This window comes from Mustela erminea, chromosome 10 (genome assembly GCF_009829155.1).
Source record: "Mustela erminea isolate mMusErm1 chromosome 10, mMusErm1.Pri, whole genome shotgun sequence".
Classification (NCBI taxonomy): Eukaryota; Metazoa; Chordata; class Mammalia; order Carnivora; family Mustelidae; genus Mustela; species Mustela erminea.
Genome location: NC_045623.1, coordinates 4,940,219 through 4,954,566, shown reverse-complemented (window position 1 = coordinate 4,954,566; position 14,348 = coordinate 4,940,219). Strand labels below are relative to the sequence as shown.

General features: G+C 44.3%; 1 long non-coding RNA gene, 1 other non-coding gene and 1 pseudogene across 2 annotated transcripts; 2 read left to right on the top strand and 1 right to left on the bottom strand.

Annotated features, from left to right (window-relative positions):
- Positions 1-1,605: 1,605 nt before the first annotated feature.
- On the top strand, positions 1,606-2,819 carry LOC116567507 (annotated as a pseudogene).
- A 6,003-nt stretch (positions 2,820-8,822) lies between these two features.
- On the bottom strand, positions 8,823-8,896 carry TRNAN-GUU. The gene has a single exon. It is a non-coding gene; the product is annotated as a tRNA-Asn (tRNA).
- Positions 8,897-10,283: 1,387 nt separating this feature from the next.
- Positions 10,284-12,618, top strand: LOC116567508. The gene is made up of 2 exons (XR_004276236.1): positions 10,284-10,429; positions 11,144-12,618. It is a non-coding gene; the product is annotated as an uncharacterized LOC116567508 (long non-coding RNA).
- The last annotated feature ends 1,730 nt before the right edge of the window (positions 12,619-14,348 follow it).

Sequence of the window (14,348 nt, the reverse complement as noted above, 5' to 3'; positions counted from 1 at the left end):
GACTGGAAGAGATTATGCTGGGTGAAGTAAGTCAAGCAGAGAGAGTCAATTATCATATGGTTTCACTTATTTGTGGAGCATAACAAATATCATGGAGGACAAGGGGTGTTAGGAGAAGGGAGTTGGGGTAATTGGAAGGGGAGGTGAACCATGATAGACTATGGACTTTAAAAAACAATCTGAGGGGGTTGAATTGGCAGAGGGATGGGAGGTTGGGGTACCAGATGGTGGGTATTATAGAGGGCACGGACTGCATGGAACACTGGGTGTGGCGAAAAAATGATGAGTACTGTTATGCAAATAAAAAATAAATAAATAAAATAAATTTACAATAAATTAAAAAAGAAAAGAAAAGAATGGTATCTGCCTTCTCTACAGTGTCAATGGGCTCCAGTGTATTACCATCAGGAACAAACCTGTACTCAAACCAAGTTGGATTTTTGGCTTCTCGCAACAAAAGAGACAACATACATTGTGGGGAACTGTGGGCAATTCTACCTTTGGAAATCTTAGTACTCTTTATTCCAAAAGTGGGAGGAGTGGAACAGAGCCAAATGTGAAATTGGTGAAGAAGCAACAGTTACTGTTAGTTGGTCATTTGTTGTGGTTTGGACTGCGTTCTGTTCATGCTCAAACACGGTCATTGTAGGAATGCTTGCCACACTGACCTCATTTTTGGCCAGCATTTTGACTTGTCTGCTTGGTGCTCATTCTAGTGGTATGTTCTTCAGAAGCTGCCCCCGCCCCCACAGATTACTGTTACTTGTCTTGTGATCACAGAGGAAACAAGAGCACCAAGAGTTCTGTGCTGCCTCCAGCAGATCCATTAAGATATAAACTTCAGTAACGGGGTTTTGGCCTCCTGGTGCACAGAGGGGTCTGTTAATAATTAGCTATTAATCACATTTGCGTGTACACTTGGATCTCACTGTTAGGCTCTTCCTCAGGTCCTACCTCCTCACACGATTTATGAGTTAAGGTCTGGATTTTTGTGGAGAATAGCTGAGCAGCTCACTGGATCATGGTCCAATCCTTCCCGCCAGTAAGTTACCCAATATAAAAACCCTCTGTCAACTGCTTCTCTCATTCGTTTCCCCATCTCAAAGTGCCTTCTCAGTTCAGGGGATGTCAAGCATCCTTGATGTTCCTCTGCCTTCAGACAATCACGTAGAAGTTCTTCTTTTCCTCCTTTTGTTTCATCATGATTAGAGAGTGATTTCGTCTGATGCTGGTGTTCTGGGAAATTTTTTAGTTTTAACAGGAGTACATCACAGCCCAGGTGTTTCAGTCAGGCTGGCTCTAAGCTGAAGAGCTGTTTTTTCTTCCCTAACAGCAACTCTAGGAAATAGGAAACAATGAAGCAGTGCTTTGAAAAATCTAAGGGAAAGTGATTTCAACCTAAAATTCTCTATTTAGTAAAAATATCTATTAATGGATATGGATCTAATAGACATTTCCAGACATGCAGGGTCTCAAAGACTTTAGTTCTTTAAGCAATTCTCTACAGAAGTTATTGGAGGATATACACCATTAAGAGGAAGGAAGGATCTCTTCCTCTCGGTCCCATATTGAACTCGAGTTCGAAGAGGTGAGTCTGGTCTCGAAATGGAGGGCCATGATCCAAAGGAACCAGAGCAGTTGAGAAAACTGTTTATTGGTGGTTTGAGCTTTGAGACTACAGATGATAGTTTAAGAGAACATTTTGAAAAATGGGGTACACTTACAGATTGTGTGGTGATGAGAGACCCCCAAACAAAACGTTCCTGGCCAGGGGTTTTGGTTTTGTGACTTACTCTTGCATTGAAGAGGTGGATGAAGCAATGTGTGCCCGACCACACAAGGTTGATGGGCGTGTAGTGGAACCAAAGAGAGCTGTTTCTAGAGAGGATTCTGTAAAGCCTGGTGCCCATCTAACAGTGAAGAAGATTTTTATTGGTGGTATTAAAGAAGAAACAGAAGAGTATAATTTGAGAGACTACTTTGAAAGTATGGCAAGATTGAAACCACAGAAGTTATGGAAGACAGGCAGAGTGGAAAAAAGAGAGGATTTGCTTTTGTAACTTTTGATGATCATGATACAGTTGATGAAATTGTTGTTCAGAAATACCACACTATTAATGAGCATAATTGTGAAGTGAAAAAGGCCCTTTCTAAACAAGAAATGCAGTCTGCTGGATCACAAAGAGGTCGTGGAGGTGGATCTGGCAACTTCATGGGTCGTGGAGGAAACTTTGGCCATGGTGGAAACTTTGGTCGAAGAGGAGGCTATGGTGGTGGTGGTGGTGGCAGCAGAGGTAGTTACGGAGGAGGTGATGGTGGATATAATGGTGGATATAATGGATTTGGAGGTGATGGTTGCAACTATGGTGGTGGTCCTGGTTACAGTAGTAGAGGAGGCTATGGTGGTGGTAGACCAGGATATGGAAACCAAGGAGGTGGGTATGGAGGTGGTGGTGGTGGATATGATGGTTAAAATGAAGGAGGATATTTTGGAGGTGGTAACTATGGTGGTGGTGGGAACTATAATGATTTTGGAAATTATAGTGGACAACAGCAATCAAATTATGGACCCATGAAGGGGGGCAGTTTTGGTGGAAGAAGCTCGGGCAGTCCCTATGGTGGTGGTTATGGCTCTGGTGGCAGAAGTGGTGGATATGGTAGCAGAAGGTTCTAAAAAATTTTCAGAAGAAAAGGGCTACAGTTCTTAGCAGGAGAGCGAGCGAGGAGTTGTCAAGAAAGCTGCAGGTTACTTTGAGACAGTCGTCCCAAATGCATTAGAGGAACTGTAAAAATCTGCCACAGAAGGAATGATGATCCATAGTCCGAAGTTACTGCAGCTTAAACAGGAAACCCTTCTTGTTCAGGACTGTCATAACCACAGTTTGCAAAAAGTGCAGCTATTGATTAATGCAATGTAGTGTCAATTAGATGTACATTCCTAAGGTCTTTTATCTGTTGTAGCTTTTTCTTTTTCTTTTCATTACATCAAGTATATTGCCCTGTAAATTGTGGTAGTGGTACCAGGAATAAAAAATTAAGAGATTTTTAACTTTTCAAAAAAAACAGGAAAGAAGGAAGGAAGATGACCTAATAAAAGAGGCAATGGAAACCCCAAGATAATGGTAAAGAGAGGTATGATGATGACAGCAGTAGGGAAGGCCTGTAGGTCAAGTGGTCTAGACTGGAGGAGATGGGAATGTGCCAGGAGCAAGTTCTTGAAAAAGGTTTAAGGGGCACCTGGGTGGCTCAGTGGGTGAAAGCCTCTGCCTTTGGCTCAGGTCATGATCTCAGGGTCCTGGATTCGAGCCCCGAATCTGGCTCTCTGCTCAGTGGGGAGCCTGCTTCCCTTCCTCTCTCTGCCTGCCCTTCTGCCTACTTGTGATCTCTGTCTGTCAAATGAATAAATAAAATCTTAAAAAAAAAGAAAGAAAGAAAGAAAGAAAAAAAAAATGTGTGTTTCAATGTGTCAAGGGGAGATTTACAGTACTGGAAAGAAACCATTTATGATTTAGTAATGACTGCATGGAAAACTAAGGTAACTGTTAATGCCAGGAGAACATGTTACACAAAATTGATCACATTAGGGGCACCTGGGTGGCTCAGTGGGTTAAAGTCTCTGCCTTCAGCTCAGGTCGTGATCCCGGGGTCCTGGGACTTAGCCCTGTATCGGGCTCTCTGCTCCGCGGTGAGCCTGCTTTCCCCTCTCTCTCTCTCTCTGCCTGCCTCTCTGCCTACTTGTGATCTCTGTCTGTCAAATACATAAATAAAATCTCTAAAAAAATTTTTTGATCACATTACATGGCTTGTCTGTTAACAGTTTATATATATTTAAAATAATAATCACTGATCGTATCAAAATTATGGTATGAGTATATCGATGTATTAAGAGTTCTCTGGAGAGGCACCTGGGTGGCTCAGTAGGTTAAGCCTCTGCCTTCGGCTTAGGTCATGATCCCAGGATCCTGGGATTGAGTCCCCCATCGGGCTCTCTGCTCAGCGGGGAGCCTGCTTCCCCCTTTCTCTCTGCCTGCCTCTCTGCCTACTTGTGATCTGTCAAATAAATAAGTAAAATCTTAAAAAAAAAATCAATAATAAAAAATAAAAAAGAGTTCTCTGGAGAAGTAGAACCAACAGAAGATGTATTTATATACATACCTAGGACATAAATATATGTGTATATAAAATATTTATCTATTGAGAGAGAAAGAGAAGCTTTTATTTTAAGGCACTAGTTCACATGATTGTGGAGGCTGGTGAATCCAAAATCTTCAAGATATGCCAGTAGGCTGGAGACCCAGAGAAGAGTTGATATTGTAGTTCTAACCTTGAAGCAGGATCTGGAGGCAGAATTCCTCCCTCCTTGGGGGAACCTTGATTTTTTCCCCCTCAGGCCTTCAATTGTTTAGATGATCCCCTTGCTCATTATGGAGAGTAATCTGTTTTACACAAAGTCCACTGATTTACATATTAATCTTATCTATAAAATACCCTCACAAGAACATCTAGATGATGTTTGACCAAATTATCTGGGTACCATGGCCTACCCAAGCTGACACATCAAATTAATCATCACAGTTGGGAAGCTAAGGAAGTGTGCAAGTGTGTGTGTGTGCATGTACACACACAGTGGTAATTGTAGAGGGAGTAGACAGAAGAAAGATGAAGTACCTAAAACTAGAAAATGAAGAATTAACAATATTTGTTTTCAGAGATGGAAATAGCCAATCACTGATTTAAAGAATTAAAGTCAAGGTGCTGAACAGAGATGTGGTGACCTCCCAAAGCTTTTGTGGCACGTTTTCTGAGGCTCTCCCAAGGCCAGCCCTGCTGAGGATTAGGGGGATTTGGGGAACTTCCCAGCTCAGGATTCCCGGGCCCCACGCAGGTAATGTATGGTGTGGTATTCCAGCAGTAGCAACAATGGAGACCCATGACTAGGCCTGATGGGGCAAGAGGAGAGAGACATTTCTGGAACCTGGAAAAGCGGTAATTGTAGCTCAGTGCCACCAAAAAACAGCTGTGGCTTTGAGGCGTAGCAAAGAACACAGTCACTGTCAGCCTGCAGAAAATAATTACCCTGACCTCATATTCTGCCCATCCTGCCAACCCCAATCAACTGCAGCCCATGGGCCACAGCTAACAGGAAGCTGAGCTGGGAAGCCCTTTCTGGCAGTTCAAAAAGATTAACTTTCCAGGGCACAGAGTAAGGTAGGCAATGGTGAGAATGGATCTGGAGCAACAAATGGAGAATACCAAGCAAAGATGGCCTTTACATTCTTGAGGTTTTTCAACAAGTTAATAGACTTTAGTTCTTAAGAGTACTTCTAGGTTTACAGAAAAACTGAACAGAGTACAGAGTTCCCATACACTCCTTCTCCTCCACCCCCAACACTGGTTTGGTACGTTCGTTGCAACTGAAGGAGTACTGATACATTACTGTTAACCAAAGTCATAGTTTTCATTAGGATTCATGCTTTGTGTGGTACAGTTCTACATTTCTGAGATTTTCACTGTAAAATAATTTCACCATTAGTTGCATTTTAGTCTCAAATTTTTCAAAAAGATTTTGCATTTCCTGAATCATCTCACAGACTTGAGCATATCTGCTTGTTGTCTTTAGACCTGTGTGATGTGTGGACTGGAGCTGTGTTAAGTATTTGGTTCAATCTTTCTTTCCCCTAGACCATTACAGACCCTAGGTTAGGTTTTCCTCTCATCTTTGTCAGAACTCCATTGTCTTTCTTTTTTATCTTATTTTATTTTATTTGAGAGAGAGAGAGAGTACAAGCTGGGAGACAGGCGGAGGGAGAGGGAGCCTGATGTCAGTGTGATGCCAGGCTTGATCCTAGGACCCTGGGATCATGACCTGAGCTGAACTTAACCAACTGAACCACCCAGGTGCCCCTAGAACCCCATTTTCTTTCTTTCTTTTTTTTTTTTTAGGTTTTATTTTTTTATTTATTTGACAGAGAGAGAGATCCCAAGTAGGCAGAGAGAGAGGGAGGAAGCTTTCTGCTCCCCGCTGAGCAGAGATCCCGATGCCCTGGGATCACAACCTGAGCTGAGGGTAGAGGCTTAACCTACTGAGCCACTCAGGCACCCCAGAACCCCATTTTCTTATCAGAGCTCTCCAACTTCATTAAGACAAAGTTCTGTAATTGATGTATGTTTTTCATACCATATGGATTCTCTTCTCCACAAAAATACTGGTAGTGTGACTAGAACCTGGAAATGCAGCAGTTTTTTTTAACTGCGTTTGTTTGGTTTTGTTTTTGTTTTGGGGGGGAGGGGGTATTAGTATCTGTGAGCTTCTAGCTCAGAGCATACAAGCAGATCAGGGAAGAAAGAAAGGAAAGAAAATCCTGTGGAACTTCTAGATCATGATGCTTTAAGAATTTCCCAGAGAATGTGGTTTGCCCACACTGTCAGGGGACCAGTAGTTATTGTGGGTTAATGGCCAGCCCTGTGGCTGAGAGGCCTAGAAGCTTGTCTGAATTGTAGCATGTGAAGATAGCCTGGTTCACCGGAAGTTTTTAATCTATACTTATAAAGGGAGTAGTTACTCTGTTATGGAACTAATAAAGCCATGCTTGTTGGCTTTACTGAAAACTATAATTGTTTTATTAAAAATAAAGTTGTTTATCAAAAACAATCACATTAGTATTTTGTCTTTGGGAACTGGAAGCTTGAGCAGAGGAAGTAATTTTTTTCATGTATCTTTCTATAATCCCTCGATTTTCTGTTCACACACATACACACAATTACTCTAGGAGGAAAAGATCACAGAACTATAGGACAAGTTCTGCTCCCACCTGCACACGACTGCTCTGAAGTCTGCAATCTGGTCATTTCATATAAAGGGTATTTTAAACACTCAGGAAATGCCTCTTAATGTTAGTACCTATTGTGGACTGAATGTTTCTGTCCCTCCCAAATGTTGAAGCCCTTACCCACAGTGTGCTGGTATTAGGAGGTAAAACCTTCAGGAGGTAAATAGGTTTAGATGGAGTCATGAGAATTGCACCCCATGATGGGACTTTGTGAAAAGACAAAGGTCACCTTGTAAAAATATGATGGTCACTGAGAAGGTAGTCATCTGAAGCCAGAAAAGGGGTCTCACCAAGAACTGAGTGGTGCCACCACCTTGATTTTTTACTTTTCAGCCTCCAGAACTTTGAGTAGTAAATGTCTGTTGTTTGTGGTATTTCGTTATAGCAGCCTGAGCTCGGACACCACCCAAAACCTCTGAAAAGATCAAAATTAAGACTTTGGAAATCTGTTTGAGAATGTATCCCCTATTTCTGCTTTCTATGAGAAGTTTCCTTTAGCTACTTGCTCACTTCAGCTCACCAGACAAGGTTTTCTAACAAGTATCACATACTAGCACCAACGGAGCAATTTCATAAGATCAGCAGAATGGACACCATTACTAAGTTTCCCCAAAGAAAGTCCAGAGAAGGCAGTCTCTCTTGCTGCCATAAGAAAATATCCAACATCTGAAGTCTTAATTTGAGGAAAATTTTAGAATTCTCTCCTTACTTTAAAATATCCAACATCTGAAGTCTTAATTTGAGGAAAATTTTAAAATTCTCTCCTTACTTTATTTGGCTCAGGACCACCCATGAAGGTCCCACTCTGACAGGTGAGTTCTTGGCTCTTCTTCAAGCAGCAAAAGACTGGGTTCTCTGCCACAGGCACATTGGGAACCGGACTTCTACCGTCCTATGAATCCAACCCTGTGAACTACTTCCCCAGGATCCCCAGGGCATCAAGAGAACAAAGGAGACTGAGGGAGCACCAGCTCCTCATGGACAAGTCACAGTAATGTGTGAGACCAACAAGGAATAACATTCCCCAAGCAAAAGTGATGGATTTGTACTGCTGGTAAATGTCAGTTTGGGTTGCCAAGAAAAGGGTGCCCTCTTAGAATGTGGCAGTATGACTAGGTACAACTTCTTTGGAGGGCCATTAGACAGTAATTAGCAAAATTAGCAATGACAAATACTTTGATTAGGAAAGTCCACTTCCAGCAATCTCTTTTAGGGAAATCCATGCGTAAGTGGTAAGAATATTTGTATAAGGATGTTCTTTGAACAAGCATTTGCAACAGTAAACATTAGAATCAATGTCACGTCCAACAATTAAGGCATGTTTGTCTATACACTAATCCATCGAAAAATCAATCAATAAATAAAAATAAATTACCAACAAACAAACAAACAAACAAACAAGCAAACCACAAAACAATAACCCATCCATGGAAAGATAGCCAGCCATTTGTTTAAGAAGATGAGGTAAATAACAGAAATGATGACGAGATGCCACTCAAAAGTTTTAATTAACATTAAGTGGTCAAATGGTTTATATGCGCATCTCATAAAAATTTAAATTAATCCATGAAAGAAGTACTCTTATTCACCCCCTCTTATAGACAAAGAAATCGAGGCACAGAAAACTCGTGATTTGTTCAAGCCACATGGTGGAAGAACCACAATTGCACCCATAACTACAGGCTTCACCGCGAGTGAAGACAGGTTTTGTTGTTCTCAATTCTTAGGATTTTCTAGTTTCCAGGATGTGCAGTTGTAAAAACCCAGTTTTGGGAAGTGAGGCTCTCTGCAGTGCCTCTGGGATAAAGAAAGGCCCAGACGCTTACTTCTTTGCTGAAAAATTCCTCCTTTTAGGCACTTTGATGCAACTTGGGTCTTTCGGGCAGGATATTTCGGAGTCTGATTTAAAGTGGACAGAAGTTCAGAAGACTCGGAGGATAAATGAATTCACTAGCAAGTAACCTAAGGTTCCAAGTTGCTGGGAAAAGAGACCGTCCCTGGGTGGGATCGAACCACCAACCTTTCGGTTAACAGCCGAACGCGCTAACCGATTGCGCCACAGAGACACGGAGGTTGTCCTTCCTCCACTCATTTCCTGATCTCAGAAATTGCTTTCCAACCTCTGGCTGGGGACATCTCATTCTCTCACTCCGGAAACCGGAAGGGCGGGAGACACTGAGGCCACCGGTCGTCTCACTGGGCACGTGTGAACATCGACACCGGGCCAGACACTCGGGGACTCGAAGAGCCCAACGTCGGACCCACCGCCCCTCCGCCTGCTCCTCGCAGCCTCATCGCCTCCTGGCTCCGGAAGTGGCCCGCAGCCTCTCGGGCTGAAGTCATCCACCTTCCCGTTCTTAACTCCGATTTCCTCCGGGCGCTCTCAGGGAGTCCCCGCAGGATCAGGCTGACGCGCGTGAGCTGGGCGCTACCCCCAAGGCCCCAGCTCGCTGCAAGGGTAGACTCAACGGGGCCGGGCGGGGCGTGGCTCGCGATGCAGCGGGTGTCCCCGAGCCGGGCCGGGCCCTGGTAGGCACTCCCTAAATGGTTGGTGACGGATCCATTCTGCCGTGGGGGCCCCGGGGAGCCAAGAACTGCAGTGTGGGCATTTGAGTCCTACGAGGGGCTCGGGAGAGGGAAGACAGCAAAGGTTTCTCCGAAGCGGACGAGCTTTGGTTCCCAGAGCTGATCGAGAATGCGTCGAAAACTCCGACTTTGGACTCGTGCGCCCTAGGATGGACCTGAGTCCCCACCCTGAACCGCCACGCAGCAGCCTGGTATGGCTTCGGCGGTCCGGGGCCAGGGTGTCGAGGGTTGAACCCAGGAAACTGGACGAGAGAAGCAGCGAGGGGGCGTGGGCAGCCTGGTGAGGGGCGGGGTACAGGACGCGAGCACTCAGCCTCTGAACAAAAGGCCGATTTTCCTTAATTTCGATCACCCGCCACTTGCCGTGTGCGGTTGGTGCTCTCAACTCTGAAAAACAGTTTTCCTCCTTTAAATGCCCGGTTTACAGACGGCAGCGCCATGAGATATTACCCTTTGGACATGGCGACCTCCCAAACGCGGGCATCAGAACTGCTGGGGGGCCCACAGTCCCTGTTCATGGCTGCAAACCGCACCCTTGGGGGGAATCGGCCCGGCCCCAGCCCCTCGCCCCCCGCCCGAAACCGGCTGTGCGCTCCTCCGCGCCCCTGAGCCCTGCAGAGGAATGTGGACAATGGTGAAGTCTGTACTTCCAAGAGGTGCACACTCAAAGACAACCGGAGGAGAGGCTGGTGAAGAATTCTAAAGAAAGGTGTGTCTGAGCGAATTTATTATTACTGGAGTAAAGTAAGAATGCTTGTACTGAGTCGGACGATGACCCCTGTAGCTTTAATCCCACATAAATAGAGCTGAAAGTTCCCTACAGCTTTGTAGCTTTGTAGCCATTTGAGGGCTACTTCCAAGCACGCCCCCCAAGAAGAGGCGGAGAACACGCGGGGCTTGGGCACAGAAAAATGCACTTGGCGTCACGTCAACTTTCACCTGAGCCTAAAGAACTTGGGGGGAAAGCGCCCCCTCGTGGACGACTGGAAAATTCCAGTAACAGGGTTAAGGAGGTGAGAATCTGTGGTAAGCCTCGGTGGGACCCCTTGGGATGGACTGAAAATCCTTTTATCCTGGAGATCCTTTCCATGGAAGTCTGGGGTTCAATCTGGACGGAAACTAGCACCGAGAGAGGCCCTTCTAAAAGGCCCGGGGCGGAGGCTGGCATTGCTCCCTCAGCTGAACCCCATCTCCACGCAGCACTTTTCATCCGCTACGCTGGCCCCTCATTGAACTCAGAAGTTGGAAGATCCTAGGCCTGGACTATGATTTAGTGCCCATCAGCCGTGGGCCGGAGGAAATCTATTAAACTCTCTACAAACCTATTTCCAGATTAGCCACACGCTGAGGTCTTGGCTCAGGTATTACATTTAAGCAACGATTCCAAGTTGCTAGGGAAAAAAGAAGCGCACCTACTTCTCCTGTCTTGCTAGCTCAGTTCATAGCGCTCTAATTTTAGGGTCCTGAGCATCGCCCAGCGTCCGGTGAATTTTATTTGGCTGTCTACCGATTGGGTACCCTCCGTGGCCAGTGCCGTGTGGATCCCCGAGGTAGCCACGAGGGGGCGCACCGTCCCTTTCCCTTGGATCTCGGCTCCCAGAACCACTTCTTTCCCCCCTCCACCTCCCCCACCCCAGTTTGGATGGTAAATAATAAAGATGTCCAGTTTCACTTTCTCTGAGAGTGCCACAAACCAAGATTCTTATTCTTTACCACCCCAACTGCAGGATCGTCTTGAGTTGCGGCATGGGAGGTTTGGTTGCATAAGCTCAGCTGCCCAGCTCGGAGGCTACCTCATTCCCTCTGCAGCTACCAAACTATAGGAAAAGGCTCGAAGACAACTGGTTTTGAAAGTAACTGATTTCCTCTGTAATTTTAAATGTTCTGTTCTATGCATTAAGAAGTCTTATTCCTGGGATGCTTGGGTGGCTCAGTTGGTTAAGCCTGGGAGGGTGGTTGAGACTGAGCCCTGTGGGGGGAGCTCTGGGCTCAGCCCGGAGCCTGCTTAACATTCTTTCTCCTCTGCCCCCCCCCCCAATAAATAAATCTTTAAAAGCTTTATTCTAAGAAGAATGTGCACCTTCTACCCCCCTCCCCAAATAAATAAATCTTTAAAAGCCTTATTCCAAGAAGCATGTGCAGGTTTCAGCAGACCACAAAAGGAATCTTCTGTAGAAAAAAGGTTTGAAATTTGCATGCTTGGGAGAAAAGACCCGGTGCACCCAGGAGTGAGGCTGGGGAAGAGAATGGGGAGAAGATTCAGAACTAAGAGCTATGGAACTGGGGAAGAGGAGAAAGGAGATACATTCTAGGGACTGGTCCCCACTAAAGACAGCTTGTCTTTCTGGGCCTCCCCTCCAACCTTTGTCTTTCAAAGCAGCCTCTCCCTCTTCCACTGTCTCACTCTTCCACTATCTGATTCTGAGAATTCTGGCATTTTCTACTAAGCCTACTAGGCCTACATGAAGTTCGTTCTACCAGCACCAGGAACCTTACAGTTGTCCTTTTGCTAATCCTCTCTTTTGTAGTCCTAGGAGAGTCTGTGGGTAAGGCAAAACTTTACCCTCTACTGTCTTAGGGACTCCATATGGGCTTGAGAATTAAGTTGACACACGACAGATTAATAGGAGAATAGCACATTGATTTTTACATCAACATGGAAGGTCCAATAGGAAAATGAAAATCCAAAGTAGTGGGTAGGCCTAAATGTTTTTATACTGGGTTGAACAAAGGGAGGCAATTATGAAAAAGCAAGACATATGGGAAGATTAAAGGAGGATATAAATTATTTTAACAAGGTCTGTACCAATTTCTCTGGGCCCTGACTTCCTGTCTCACATGACAAGAATGCTTCTTTCCTCCTGATGCAGTGAGGGCATCTTTTACACGCATCTCCTGCTTTCAGGAAGGAAAAGGGAGCGCGCTCTTCCTGCACCTGCTGTCAGAGGTGTCAGAGCGCTCTTCCTGCACCTGCTGTTTTCCAGGTGCCCTTAGCTCAAAACAATCCTTATGTCAAAGTGTCGTATTTTGGGGTGGCGTATGTTGCCACTCTTCAAGCTCAAGCATGGGAATATGCCCAGAGAACAGCATAGTTAGTTCAGATCTCCTTGTGATACTGTGGGGTCAACATGCTGAAAGTGAGTCCAGAAGGTCCAGATCATACTTGATATCTGTTAAAAATAAAAACAAAACCCTTCACCTAGGTCATTTGTAAATGTGGAAGATAGTATTCAAATTACTTAGCAATCAGTAATCTAGGGACTGAGCCCCTGGGTGGCTCAGTCAGTTAAGCATCTGCCTTTGGCTCAGGTCATGATCCCAGGGCTTGCTCAGCCGCCTGCTGTGTGCCGCTCACTCTCTCTGACAAATAAGTAACTAAAACCTTCATAAATAAATAAACAAATAAATAAATAAATAAATAAATAAAACAAGGATTTAAAAAATAGAAACCAGTAATATATGTAAAAATCCTTCATCTTATCTTTTTAAAAAGTTTCTGAAAGCACTTTATTTACTTCTTTAGTTTCGTTCTTTAACCTCTACACCCAACATGGGGCTTGAACTCACAAGCTCAAGATCGAGTCACATGTTCTAATGAGTAAGCCAGCTAGGCACCCCTAAAATCTTTCATTTTATTTTTATGTTAAGATTTTATTTGTAAGTAATCTCTATACCCAACTTGGGGCTCGAACCTACAAACCCGAGATCAAAAGTCTCATGTTCCACAAACTGAGCCAGTCATTTTAGGCACCTTCACCTTAAAGGCACTGGGAAGAATTCTGGGTTTCTACCCACAACTCTAATACAGTAATACCACCAGATTAGTCTTCTCACTTTAAACAACTACAAAGATGGACAAAACACGTGAAGGGTCTGTTTACAGACACTGGACAGAGGTAGTGCAAGGCTGTGATTCCATGAGAGAGGGCTGAGGTTGGCACAGCAATCTGGAATCCCAGGAGAATACGGTATTCACACTGAGTTGTGAAGGCAGACATCAAAATCAGGGCAGCTGAAGTTAACAGGAATCTTCAGCACAGAGCATCGGAAAGGAGAAAAGATGCCAGTTTTCAGAAGTCCACATTTGGTCTCCTGCCAGTCATTTGCTGAGTGTAAAGCAGCTCATGCGCAGAAAGCTACTATCCAATCTGGCTTACCAGAGGACGGATGCTACAAGATGGCAAACAACAGATCCTAGAGATCAGTGCTGGCAACACTGGGACTCAGGCTCTGTTAACAACTCTACCACTCTGAGTATAGAGGTGATACACCAGAACTGCTCTGTTTTAGGTGTGAAGACCACACCCTAGTGTCAAGCTTGACCCTCCCGAACAAATATTAAAACCAAGCCCTGGTAAGATTAACAGAGGGAGGAGCCGGAGTTTCCAGGTTGAGTCACACCAAGTTAGAGCGCTTTAGGAAACCCCTTGGACTTTCCAAAGATCCACCTAAACAAAACGTAAATCCAGTGCTACACAAACTCCAGGTCATGCATTAGTCATCAAATTGGTTAGTGGAACATATATTGATACTGTTTGGAGGAAGGTATCAGAATCTGAAATCTCTACAATGTATCATTCAAAGTGTGCTATAAACAATAAAAAGTACTAGGCACACAAAGAAACAACAAAATGAGGCCCATTGAATTCATACTTAAGAAAAAAACAGCAGTCAAGAGAAACCAGCTCCCAGGGTATTAATTTTAGCAGACTTCAAAATATATATATATACGTATAAATTACATATGTATATTTTATATAATTATTTATAAGTAATATACATGCAAAAAAAGGAATATACAATGTCTTTGAGTGTCCTGGTTTGTTTTTTTAAGATTTATTAATTCATTTTGAGAGAGAGAGAGAACCAACAAGACGGGTAGAGGGAGAGGAGAAAGATTCTCAAGCAGACTCTGGGCCGGGCCCTATGCAG